General features: G+C 38.8%; 1 protein-coding gene across 2 annotated transcripts in view; it reads left to right on the top strand.

The window, feature by feature from the left end:
* The window catches only part of PDE4D (phosphodiesterase 4D), a 1,474,095-nt gene that overhangs the window by 730,832 nt on the left and 729,378 nt on the right, over positions 1-13,885 (top strand). The gene's annotated exons all lie outside the window — the stretch shown is intronic.

The raw sequence follows: 13,885 nt of genomic DNA, 5'->3' as shown, positions 1-13,885 counted from the left end.
GGAATGCCGTGCAGAAAGTTGCAGACTGGTACTCGGTAATACTGCCATGTTCTTTGAATTTGAATTCTTTGACTATTTTGTCAATATTTTTATTTTCTTTACGAATGTTTTTATCTTCTGTATAGTAGGTGAATTTGTTTTATGCATATGGTACCACGTAGGTTTCTAGACGATTCTTGATATTTTCATGCTCTTGTAAAAACAAATACTAAAATAAATCATTATGTGAGCTTATTATGGTGTTTCTGCCTGAAAAGAGGCAATTTGAGGCTATGATCAGAGAAAGAGGGGTCTGTGATACACAGTTGGTTAATTTTAGGCAGTAGTAGTTTCTATTCACTCTTCCACATTTTGGCAAAATGAATATTGATTATGATGAAGAAAACAGACATAACAGAAAAAAATAACGAGCACGTTAGTTGAGAAACTGACTGAATGATTTTTATACAGCTTTTCCATAGAACACGAAAGAGTATGCCAGGAATGGAAAAATCCCCCCCCAAAAAAACACAATGAAGACTTCCAGGAAAGAAGCAGCAAGAAATAGAATCAAAATCTAAACTTAAAGCCACATGGCACTACCCAGGAATGCATTCATGTCATAGATGAAAATAGGCAATAAAGGAAATAAAAGGCATGACCCACCCAAAGAAATGTCTGACCTCAGAATTGTCATTTTAAATAGCTAGATCTCTGATCGGGGAAGTGTTCTTATTTTCCCCAAGATTTTAACTAAGTGGCATTTCTAAGTTTAGTTAGATATAATGCTCGTAAGGGGGGTAAGGCAAACATTTATTTTTTTCAGTCTTAAAGAAATGATGGAAAAGGATGACTTCTCTCTGAGGAAGATACTATTGAAAGAATTTGTCAGAGATGAGCAGTGAATGAAAGGCATAGATGAACACTAGGAGATACTCTGAGGAGAGAGATGGCTTGAGACGGAGCATCAGATGCCAGAGCAGGAAAGCTGGCTGGACTTCAGACAGGCTCAGGGCCAGAATTTTGGTATGCAATGTCCCTTTTGGTTGAGATGCCTTTTTAATTATAGCTCCTTAATTGTACCTGTTGCTAAATGAGTAAGCCTCCACTCAGACACTTGATTTCTATCTGAGTGAAGCACCCCCGAGTTCAGGTGAAGGTTATCGGAACTATTTGGACATGTTGAGATGTAAGGAAGGCAGGAAATCTCATGAAAACAGGCTTTCTTCTGAAATTTCTGGCACTTCCTTTTCTGATGCTGTTTGGAGAAATTCCAAGGTCACAATTTCTGCTGATCTTTCATTGTGGTGTATCAGGTCTCCAGCAGATGAGGGAGGCATCAAAAGAGCAATGGACATGAAAAAGAAAAATCATGATACCAGTTCTCAGTAACGAAGGGGAGACAATATCCCTCATGGATAAAAAAGCATCCAGCAAGGGAGTTGGAAAGAGTCCCTCATATTTCCCTATTGGGTCAACAAGCCACAAGACGTTCATAATATCCACAGGCATCTTTCGACAAATATTGTTCCATCTGTGCTTTCATTACTTGGACTAAGCATGATCCAGAATTTTAAAAATTTATTCCAAATTGTGCTGCTTATATATATATATTGCTATCTAAACTGCTGCTACTACCGCAACCATAGTCAAATCCTTCCCTCCTCCTAAATTAAATGATCCCCCATTTAAATACACACGATGTGTGTTCCTGACTCAGAATATTGGTTCCTATACTTGATCTTCCTTTCCATTCGATATGCATATATTTAATACCTACTGAGTCCAAAGTGTTTAGCTTGTACCTACTGATCACAAAGTTGAACAAAAACTGTTCCTTGCTTTCAAATTATTTACACTACAGTAGAAAAAACCATATTGGAAGGCATCTGATTAAGTTCAGGTAAACATTTTGCTCTACAACATACTCTCCAAATCTTAGTGGATTGACACAGTAAATGTTTATTTCTTGCTTCTGCGTCTTGTGGGGAGCTAGCCTGCCCTGGGGTAATTCAGGGACGCCGGGTTCTACTATCTTGCGGTTCTCTATTGGTAACACATGGTTTCCAAGTTTGCCAGGCTCAGCTGAATCCGAAGATGGCATTCGTGAGTTTTTATGAGGCAGGTCTAGAAGTGCACACATTACTTATCCCAGTATTCCCCAGATAGAACTCAGTCCTGTGGCCACATATAACTGCAAAGAAGTCTGGGAAACCTATCTCAGCCACGTTGCCAGGAATAAGGTAAAACATCTGGTGAACAGCCCACCCATGTCAGTCACAATGCAGTAACAGCTACTGGTTCACCCTCTATACCATAGTTAAATTCATAGAGTAATATCTATGATGACTGGTCCTTTAACATCTCTGCATACCTCCTGGATGAGGATTATACAGAGCAATTCTATTTTTTGACAAGTCTAGTGACTGGGAAGTCCTTGCTTACATACAGTTGAAATCTCCTTCCTTGTAATTGTCATCCTTGGTTCCTGGATCTGCTTTTTTTTTTAATTTGTCTGCGTTGGGTCTTTGTTGCTGCACGTGTGCTTCCTCTAGCTGCGGCGAGCAGGGGCTTCTCTTGTTGCGGAGCACGGGCTCTAGGCACACGGGCTTCAGTAGTTGTGGCACGTGGGCTTCAGTAGTTGTGGCCTGTGGGCTTCAGTAGTTGTGGCACATGGGCTTAGTTGCTCTGCGGCATGTGGGATCTTCCTGGACCAGGGCTCGAGCCCTAGTCCCCTGCATTGGCAGGTGGTTTCTTAACCACTGCACTACCAGGGAAGTCCTCCTGGATCTGCTTTGAAAACCCCACAGCTTGAATCTCTCCCGTCTTCCATAACTTAGCCCTTAAGGCAAGAGGCTTGGAATAACCCATCAGAGAGCCAGGACCCTGCTCCATTCATCTTGGCAAACCCGTTAATCAGTAATGTCAGTGTTATCATGCTTTTTAAAAATTATTCTCTTTTCCTAACTAAACATCCTAGGTTATTTTATGTTTATATGCTGTAGTTATCAGGTTGATCCTGGTTGTTCTTAACCAGATTTCACTTGGATTTTCACGACCCGTTTAAAGAGTATTTTACTGAATTGATACAATACTCCAGGTGCCGTGTGACTCTTGGACAGAGAGCATCTGAGAAGTCAGATTACTTACGTTTAAATTTTGACTTCCCGTTTACTATTGTGATTTTTGAACAAGTTGCTTAACATAGGCTTGTTTTTCTGTGACCCAGTTTCCTGGGAATAGTAATCGTATCCATTTGGTGGTGTGGTTTTATTAAGTACAATCACGTATAAATTAAAGTGTTTTGCACAGGGACAGACACTTAATGAGGGTCATTATATAAGCTAATATTTTCTTTATTATGTGTCCATTAATCCAGTCTTGCTCAGCCTGAATCTCTAGGCTCATGTCTACATTTTTAAATGGTTACCCTGTCAGTTGTTTGTGGATGGGACAATGTTTTTAGTAATAATTATATCCCTAGCTAATGTTCATTGAACACTGGTGTTCGATCTGGTGCTGTGTGTTAGCTTAGGACCCTCTTGTATTCATGCTTCTCATCACTGTTTTACCGTGTTTACTTAATGTCTAGTACTTTGTAGTCTAGTGATTATAGACCAGACTCTGTTTTCATCAGAGTAGGGAATTCCCTCTGATGTCAACATGAACGTAGGGAATTCCCTCTGATGTCAACATGAACGTCAGCGGAATTTCTGGTGAAGAAAACTTCCAGTGTTAAGTTTATTTCCGGAAAATCAGTCAGGCACAGCTTTATATTTTTCAGTTTATTTTCCTTACTTTACACTTGGTTCTGTGCACCAAATGAAGGTTCTAGAGTGTTCTAGAGTGTGTAAGTGATACTAGGCAATAGGATTTCTTTGGGCAAGATACTATCCAGGTAATACCATGTGTCTTATCTTTAAAATTTCTGTGTATGTGTGTGTGTGTTTTTAATTACAATATATCCAAAGGTAGAAGAAGCAATTAGTAACATCCTTAAACAACAAAATAATTTCTTTAGGGGGATTTTTGAAAGGCATTTTTCAGGAGACTTTTAGAAAATCTTAAAGATTTTCAGGGAGCTAGATAAATAAATGTTTTGGGCTATAATTTTTGTTGATTATGAATTTCTCTTTACTGGGCATTGGATATCAAATTGCTCATGTTTAAAAGTAAACATTTGCTTTCTTGAGCCATAATTTCTGCAGCAACTACAGTTGCTCTCATGGTTGTTGTTTAAGAGAGAAATACACTATAAATTTTCTTCAAGTTACAGAAGGATCCAGAAACCCTTTATCACCTATAAAGAAGAAATCCAGCCATTTAGAGAGTTTATAGGTCACACACAAACACACCGCCACACACACCCAAGTAGATTTTCAAAGCTATTATTTAGGTGTTCTATTTGAGACTCTTTCTTCTTTGTTCCAACTCTCCTACATTTGCCTGACTTAACTTTAAGGTTATCTCCTCCCTTATGGTGAGGATACCCAGAGAAGGGCATTGCTGGTGCTCTCCTAGGAGCTGGGAACCCAGAGGTGGGCTGTGGTTATAGTGTGATACAAGGAGGTGGGGAAGTTTCCGGGGGAAATTTTCTGGGACGCACAACAGGAAGTAATGCCAGCAGGTTAGGTGGAGCCAGTTGGCTGAGTCTTTAGCTGTGTCTCTGGTGTAATTGGCTGTGTGTCTTCTGCAGGAATCTTGGGGCACTGCAAGTTAAGGGTGTCTGTAACTTTTGAAAAGCATGCTTAGCCTTTCCTAAAATCAGAAGACCCCAGGAAGAGATTCATCTTAAAAACTTGTCAGTTGCCTTTATGATATTTAAGAAATTACAAAATAAAAATGTGACAAATAGTTACTGAGGAAAATGAAGAAAACAATGAAATAACATGGCAATTTATGACTCATGTACTTTCTGTGACCTTTGACATTTATCTTAAAGAGAAAAGAGATTAAATGTATCTGTACCAGCCAAAGTCAATTCTGTCAATACTAGTGGTGAAACTACTTCCAGGCAAAAGCACAGTGTTTTTTATAAACTTGGTAGAAATGCTGAATGAGAAGAAAGTAAAAAATTGAATCTCAAAGTTCATTAAAATAATTTTTAAATCATAGCTTTAATTTTAAAAGTTATTCTTTATATAAATTTCCTTACAAATAACAAGCTCCTGTGAAGTTAGGTAATTAATTGAGCTTCAGAGCTTCAGCACTTTTTTTTTCCTTAGACAGGAAGCTACCAAAATTGTTCTTCAAGTAGCAGTTTCAGGAAGAAGCCTTATTGTCACCAGTGTGACAAAGTTATGTCGTTGTTTTTTAATGGTTTTGCTTTTGAAAAAAATCATGTTTTTAAACTGTGAGGAGTTTCGCATAGTGGAAGCCATGTATTTCCAGCTCTGCGGCCACTTAATATTTGACCTTAGTTACTCAACCTTTTTGAATTGTAGACTTTTTATTCATAAGTCATATGCTATAGAGGCATTTGATATTTACAAGTAAGAAACTGACTAAATTTACAAAGTGATAACAAACCACAGTACATTTAAGATAAGTAATTAAAAAGAAGTTCCAACTTGCTGTTGTAAGCTAGTGAGGTGTATGCCTCATGGATAAAAACAGGGGACAGAGTGCTTTAATAATTCTGTGGTTCATAAAAAGGCTGCAGGACCTTCAGAATGAAAGCATTGGTGGTATTCACTCTAGGACACCATCAGGAAGCCATGATTTAGGGTAGGAAACGTGGAAATATGTAGATAATAATAAAAATTCAAATAAAAAAACTTTTTTACTGTATCTTCAATTATATACCATCTTAACACACCAATCTCTTCTACTGTATATAAAAAACAGGAAAAAATCATTTCATGTTCAATTTTAAGGACATAAATGCTGTCCAGCTATTTCAAATGAAGTACTTATTTTCAAAATGAGATCTTGAGTTGATATGGGACCAAATTGTTTGATTTCATTTTAGACTAAAAACTTTAGGTTCATAATAACATAACTTTATAATCTTAGAGTTATTACAACATAGCCAGTAATGATTTAGCTCCTGCTGTGTGTCAGATACTTTATGTACATTAACCTTTCAAAACGAACACGGTTGAATTTAAGTATTATTAGCTGTATTTTACACATACACATGCCAAGGCCAGAGAAATTGGTACATAACCAAGATCATTCAGCTATGCAGCCATGAAGTGAGTTGACTTAAAACTTAAACTCAGGTTTGCCTAGCTTTCCACCGTGTATTCTTTCAGCATTACCTTCCTTTGGGCTAAGAATCACATTCACATTTATTTCCCTACCCAGCTTGTATATCAAAGCTGCAACAGTGAATATTCAATGACTTCACAGAATGGTGGTTAGTTAACAGACGGGTAGGAACAGATCCTTTCTTAGTGTGGAATCTCAGTTTATTTGTTTAACACCTGTGGCTTGTATGAATGTAGACTTTTTTTTTTTGACAAAAATATGTGTATGTGGAGGAGAAATCTATGTCCTTGATGAAGGAAGGTGTTAAGGTCAACAGAAAACATTCTGTTTTAGAGTAGTTTTAGACTAAGACTGGCATCAAGACAAAACCAATCAGAGGATGATTTTATTTTCAATGATTCAGAGAGAAAGGCATGAAAGGCTTGAGCTCTGAAGAAAAGATTAAGTCAGAAATCTATTAAGGTTCGGTTCCAGAAGAGCCAGCTGGAAATGATGGTCTGCAGGCTCAAGTCACTAAGCAACAGAGCAGCAAACTGCTTGGTAACCAGAGCTGGCTTGACTCACAGGCTGACTGCGAATGACCGGGTGGCCAGACAGGAGGACCACAGCCCATCTGACCTCAAAACACTCTCCTTCTACTCATCCTCCAGCTTTCCTGCCCAGTCCCCCCATTTTGGAATGGTCTCTTTGACTTAACAAGATACCTGCTTTCAGAATGGAAATATCTCTGGGACCATAAGTACATGCTATCTGTCTTCTTTAAAAGGGCATTTCTGAGATTGCTTTCTTTGGGCCAGTATATCATAAATAAAATGTAAAGTTTAATGAGAGGAAAGAAAGTGAAAACATTGGGACTAATGGCTCGACTTTGGGTTTTCAGGAGCAGATGTGTACAGGGCCAAATTGCCTACTTCATTTGGTGAGATCTGTCCTTGAACTCTCAGAGCACAGTGTTGCCATTTATTTAACACTTTCTGTCTTATGCTGTCTTCTTTTTCATGAGTGTGTTTTGACTGTGCAGCTGGACTGTAAGTTCCTAAAAAATAGGAACCCTCACATACATCAATCTTTGTATCCATTGTGAGGGGCCAAGTGCCACCTGTATAATATATATTTAGTGAATACTTGTTGTTTAATTGAGAAACATACCCTCAATTGCTGTGGCTCTTATGCTGAACACCTGGGGGGATCTATAGCCTTCCAGCCTAGAAGTCCTGGTGATGTCCTCTTTGATTGCCATAGTCAAAGAAGTTTCAAACGCAATGATTAACCATTTGTTTGGACTTTGTCACCATGGCTCTGTGTGTGTGAGTGTGTGTTCTGGGTTTGCACACACCTAGACGGGTATGACTTGACTTTAGTATACATGAATGAATCGGTATATGACAGTGTCACTAATTTGTCACATATACGCGTTTTAATAATTTTTAGTTTATACTTTGAAAATAATTTATGCCTGTTGTATTTCTGAAAAAATATGAAAATATATTTATTATTCTTGGTAAATTACTGAGTAACTAGCTTGTTAAACTCTTATGACTAATTCTTATCTCTTAGAATTCATAGTGGTTCAATTATACACAAGACTTACGCTAATAAAAGAAATGCCAAGATTTTGAGGAGAAATTTGAAACAAACAAAATCCCCAAAACACCCTGCAGGTTTTTTTTGTTTCTTTTTTTAGTATGAAATTTGGAGAAATTTGAACTGACAGAAACAAAGTACCACTTCTCCAAAGTACATCTTCAGAATAAGTAAAATTGAATAACGGGAAAAAAGTTTTCAAGAGATTTAGCAGGTTATTTTAATGTAAATATTTTGTCCATAGTTCATACCCACTTTTACCTTGCAGTACTTTCAAACCAACCGATTTCCTTTCCATTAGTCTTATGAGACAGCCCTCTGATCAAATTAGCTATCATTAAAATAAAGTGGCTTCCTCTGTACATTATTATTAGGAGGGTACATGGGTTTTTTTTCATTTTCTTGTATAGCTGATTTCACATTTATACTTATATTTATTTTTATTTTTTTATTTTTTTGCGTTACGCCCATTTATACTTATAAATGGTGAGTGTGTATTGTTGACCTCTTGAAGAAAGCAACTTTCTGCCTAATAAGGTTATTTGGATTTTATCATCTCTACTGGTTACCTTCTTCAGGTTTATAGTGTTTGTTTTACTTTGCAGTGTGAGTTTTTTTATGACTTTCTACTGAGTGTGTGCCAAATAGAACAGTGTATGATTTATGGGTAGTAATAACTAAAACTTATATGAATTGGAGGTGGATGACCCACAAGGTGGAATGCTATACGGCTTGCCTCTGAATAGAACCAGGCTTCTTTGATAAAGCCCTCTTACAGTAGCAATAGCAGTGTCATTAACGGTGCACTTATTCCTGTATCACCTTCCCAGTTTAAAGTACATCTGTGGGTCATTTGTACAGTGTTGTATTTAATTTTTTTTTAGTTGATTTATATTTTTATTTAAAGGCCTATATGTTTAAAAATGAAGCTTCATGTCCTTACTGTAAATTGGAAACCTGTGTCATTTATCATACATGGAAGATAATTGAACAAAAATACAATGAATAAAAGCTAAATAGATTCAAGTTTAACTGGATACTATGACCTGCTAGAGGGTCTGAGTCTGAGGTCTGCTCTCTCTTTGTTTCAAGTGGCAGTTAGTAAGTAACGTAGAGATGTGAAAGACCAATTAAGTCCTTTTCCGGGTAGTAAGAATGACTGAAAGGATTTGGGAAGGAAATAACTTTCTCGTTATTTAATTCAATATTTTAAATTCAGTAAATGACATCCCTTATGCCTAAAACCATCTTGGTGCATCAGATTCTCTAGTGTATCAACCCAGTGGTCCTAAACCACTGATACTTCCACTGTTGGAGGAAGGACCTCGGTTTTTGTAGGGGTTCTTTGGGTCTAAATCCCTTAGTTGGAGGTGAACGCACTGAACTTGGATTGGGTAATTCCAATTACCCAGTTGAAAGTCAGGTGTTGCTACCCCATTTTTATCACCCTATAATTATTAATTTCCTACCTGGTAGCTGCAGAGATGCAAAGAAGCATAGAACTGCTCTATGGAAAACTGCTATACCTGCTAATGGCAGTTTCTAAGTTCTACTTCCAAAGGGCACAATCATGGGCTTTTTAAAACGGTGAGGATCTCTGTGCAGATAGGTGAAAGCTGAGGTAAGCTAGGAGCCCAGTTTTTCTACACCTCTGTAATCTTATGGAGGATTTACTTCCAGACTAGAACACCCACATGGGACCAGCTACCTAACTTGCAGGGTTCAGTGTGAAATGAAAATGCAGAAACTCTCGTTCAAAAGAATATTAAGAATTTCATGAAGGCAACAGCAGAGCATTCAATCCCACACAGGGCACTTCTGAGAGTGAGGCCTGGCACAACGGCCCAGGTCACATCTAGGAAGCCAGCTCTTCACCCACAGCAGATCTGAGAGGGGGGCCAGTTAAGAGCTGGATTTGGTCTACTGGTCATAGTTTGCCAATCCCTGGTCTACAGGATAAAATTCATACTCCTCAACTTGGTGTTTAAGTCTCTGTCATCAGCTGCAAACTCATCTCCACAATCTTCTCTGGTATTATTTCCTATAGATTCTTCACAGTCAATCATCCTGGAGCTGAATCCAGAGCAGAGGTTCTCAACCTCGATGGGCCAAGGCAATGCTTTGTCATGGGGGCTGTCCTGTGCACCGTAGGCTGTATGTAAGAGCATCCCTGGCCACTACACACTAGATGTCAGTCACACCCATCCTGTAGTAAAAGTCTAGAGTGTCTCCAAACATGGCCAAATGTCCACTGGGGGCAAAATTGTCCCTGGTTGAGAACGACTGATCTAGAGGATAAGCTTTCACTTTATTCACTAGTGTATTCCTAACACCTAGCATAGTCTTGTGATACAGAAAGAGGTCCCAAAATGTACTGTCTGGTCCAACTCTGCTACTCACTTACTGTGAGATCCCAGGGGTATCATTTAAACTCCACAGGTCGCAGTTAAGTGCATCCATAAAATGGAACTGTTACTAATTCATTCCTTATTTCGTGGAAGTATTTAAAAATTCAAATGATATACTTAATGAAAAGACTTTTTGAAAAGAATAAAGTACTATTCAAATATCATGTAAAAAGAGTCATGGAGGAACGCTGAGGGTGATCTGAACCCATTGATATCTAGAAGCTTAATTCACCTCCTACTGTGTGTACTCTGAAAATTGCTGTATGTGATGCTATCGGGGCATTGTTGTCTTTGCTCTCAAGGATTGTGATCAGATGGGGATAAAACACGATTACTCAAATAACCATAAAGCAGTAGTTGCCATAACTAAGTACAAAGAGTGGTGGAGTTTATAGGAAAGTAGAGACTGTTTCTAATGATGGGAATCACGCAAGACTTGAGATGGAGTGTGAGATAGAGTAGTTGCAAAGAAGGCCCATATTGAGCTTTTTCTTAGCTTATGTTATTTAATATTCATGGCAACTTAATTAGGTTTATGTTTAATTGTCACATTTTACAAAGAGAAAAATGGGGCCTAGAAAAGAATTTGATATGAACATGAAGCATAGAGAATTTCAGTAGGAAGAGAACTGGAGTGAAGTATGGAAGGACAGGAAGGGGTAGGAGGTAAGTTCTTTTCAGTAAAGGAACAACATGGACCAATATGGGGATTACATGGGGTTTAGGTGAGATTGGGTACAGCGTGGAGTATCTTTACGGAAAGCGACTGTAAAGGAAAGCTGGAATCAGGTTTCAAAGGTCAGCTAACATTCTCTCTCTCTCTCTCTCTTGCACACACACACACACCACAGATTTATATGCTTAAGTGAAACACAATCAATTTTATCTTTCTTAACAGCTTTCCTCCAAATAAAATGAAGTGACATTTTGAGTTATTACCCCATGCTAAGCTTGCTAAACCACAAGTATATGCACTCAGTGGTTGGAATGTGAGATTTTGTTCAATTAGACCAGTGTATACCATCTTTACGCTAGCTATGCCTTCTACTCCTAAGATAATCCTTAAGAAATAGCAGAAGACATGGTTGTATTTCCATTCAAATGAGATGTGTTAATTCCACTGGTGGCACTTGTGTTCTGATGCGTAGAGCAGAGACATTATTTATGTGAGGACTGTATCTGCCTTTTCATTAAATTGCACGAGAATATAATGCTTAAAACACATCTAGCAGTTCTGATGGACTGTACACAGAAAACCATTTCACTCTTAAGGTATTGATACTCTATTTCAAGACTGGCTTACCAGGGTAAGAATCAAGAGCTAAATACCCTGTTATCCTTTCGTCTATTCAAGCAATAATTTCTGAGCATCTACTCTGTATCTGTCACTCTTCTGAGGATATAACACTGAGCAAAAAAGACAAAGTCCTGCCTCCATGGAGCATATATTCTAACAGAGAAGACAATGTATAAATAAATATTCCAGTAGGTCAGAGAATAACAAGTACAATAAAGAAGAAGAAAGCAGGGTAAGGGGATAGAGTTTTATATACTTTTTGGGGGAGGACTCTCTGTAAGGTGACTTTTGAATAGAGGTCTGAAGCAGGTGACTGATTACCTTGGGGAAGACCATTTCAGGCAGAAGAAATAACAAGTGCAAAGGTCTGAGGGATGATGTGATTGGTGTGTTTGAGCGAGGGGGACGTTATAGAAAATGAGGTCCAAGACATGGAAAGGAGTCAGGTCATGTAGTGTTTTGAGGCTATAGTAGAATTGGGGATTTTTCTTGGTGATGACCATGATGTTTTGAAGGGAGAAGTGTTAGCAGTGGGAGTGTCTGCCTCGGGGGGAAACACAGGCTGTCTTAAGTTTTGAAAAAATCATTCAGGCTCCTGTGTAGAAAATACAGATGTGGGGCAGAGGAGGAAACAGGGAGACCAATTTAGACTGTTGCAGTAACGCAGGTGAGATATAATGGTGGTTCAGAGGGGAGTAGTAAAAGGGAAGGTAGTTAAGAAATGGTCACGATTCTCTCTGGAAGCAGCAGAGGAAAGCGAGAAAGATACCTACTTCTCGTTTAGAGGAGGTGGTACAAAAACATGGAGGGCAAGTAGCCACCACATCAGAAAGCTGAAATAAACCAGCATCCTCAATGGGCGGCCATTAGTGTCACAGCAAGAATGTGCACATTCACAATGGAGAGTTTGGAGGGGGACTGGGGGAGGGCTGGGGACTTAAATCAGACTAGGGGATTTACAGAGCCAGCTGGGGATGAGAGTCTGGTGATGAACAATGACCTGGCAGTCTTGGGCTTCTTGTGGTGATGGCTGTGTGTCAAAGACAAGGATCTCATTTGAGGCCATGCAGTTAGACAAGTACAACTCTCGGGCTAGGATGGCCAGTCTCTTGGGTCTACTTGTTTTCATTCATTCCAGACACCCTAATTCAGCTGCAGTGCATTGATAGAAATGGAGGAGAGAGGCAATGAGAACCAGCTGGCCAGGTCTGCCAACATTTCTGTCTGGTAAATCCATGTTCTTCCCATCTCTTTACCATACATTCATGCTCCAGGGATGAGAAGTGTGACAGAAGATGCAGAAAGGCGACTGGGAAATCGCTAGGTTCCAGATGTATGGCCCTAGGGCAGATTTTCTAACATGAAATTACCATGTTTTTCCCCCAGCATTGGATACAAAATCTTGTTCTTAAGCTTGATGTTAAAAATAGATATTGAAGAACTGAAAAAAATGTTTCTGAAAAAATATATGTTGTACTTGCCACAGTGGTTCATACATATAGTTGTCAAAATTATACTGCTTTTATTAAATAAATAGGTTTTATGTGTAGGCGTAAATTATTTTTTAAAGAGAGCAAGACTGTGCCACATTTTAACATTTGTTCAGGGATGTTTTCATGATCATACTTGTCAACAAAACAAATATGAAAATGGGTAGAACATAGCTTTCTGTTTGGAGTTTGAATTGTTGGTTTGTATTACCTGCCTGCAAATGGATATTAGGTGAACCTGGCTGTTACTAGGAAATACGATCTTCTGTGTCTTAGGAGGTTGACCTGCAAAGCAACCTGTGCAAACCTTTTTTTTTTTTTTTGCCCTAAGGGAAAGGGCTAGCCCTGGCACCTTTTCACCTGTAAGGATTATATTGCTTTTGCAGTGATTGATTGGTTGGCTTCTCTTCCAGAAATGCTCCCGGTATGTGTTTTATGTTCTGACAGAGTCACGGCTTTGCTGTTCAGCACGTCACCCCCATGAAGACGTGGGTAGGCTTTTGTGCGTTAGCTCTTGCAGCCTGGGAAGCATATTTCAACACACCACCCAGAATTGGCTAGAACATGCTTGTCACTCCCAGCTGACTCTGATGACGCTCTTGCCAATGTAGATTTACATCAACATGATTCTTTATTGGGAGAAGTTTGTTTGGAATATATAGGGTGGCCCATTTAAAAGAGGCGTAGCATCAGTTTGAAGAGAACTGTATTTTAAGGGAAGTGCCATAAGAAATACACTGTCAGTTAAATGCTCCACAGAGCTCAGAATTGTAATCAGTATCACTTAAGAAGAGTTTCCCTTCAGAAATTGCATGTTACTCCAAGTTTTAGAGAGTGCCTTATCCTGCAAAGAGAACCCTTCTATTCTAGACTTTCCTTCTCAGCATGCCGAATTTCTAGCCTCTTCTTTCCCT

The sequence above is a fragment of the Lipotes vexillifer genome, unplaced genomic scaffold, assembly GCF_000442215.2.
Source record: "Lipotes vexillifer unplaced genomic scaffold, Lipotes_vexillifer_v1.1 scaffold366, whole genome shotgun sequence".
Classification (NCBI taxonomy): Eukaryota; Metazoa; Chordata; class Mammalia; order Artiodactyla; family Lipotidae; genus Lipotes; species Lipotes vexillifer.
Note: the sequence above shows the minus strand (reverse complement) of the source record. Positions and strands in the feature narration are given on the sequence as shown.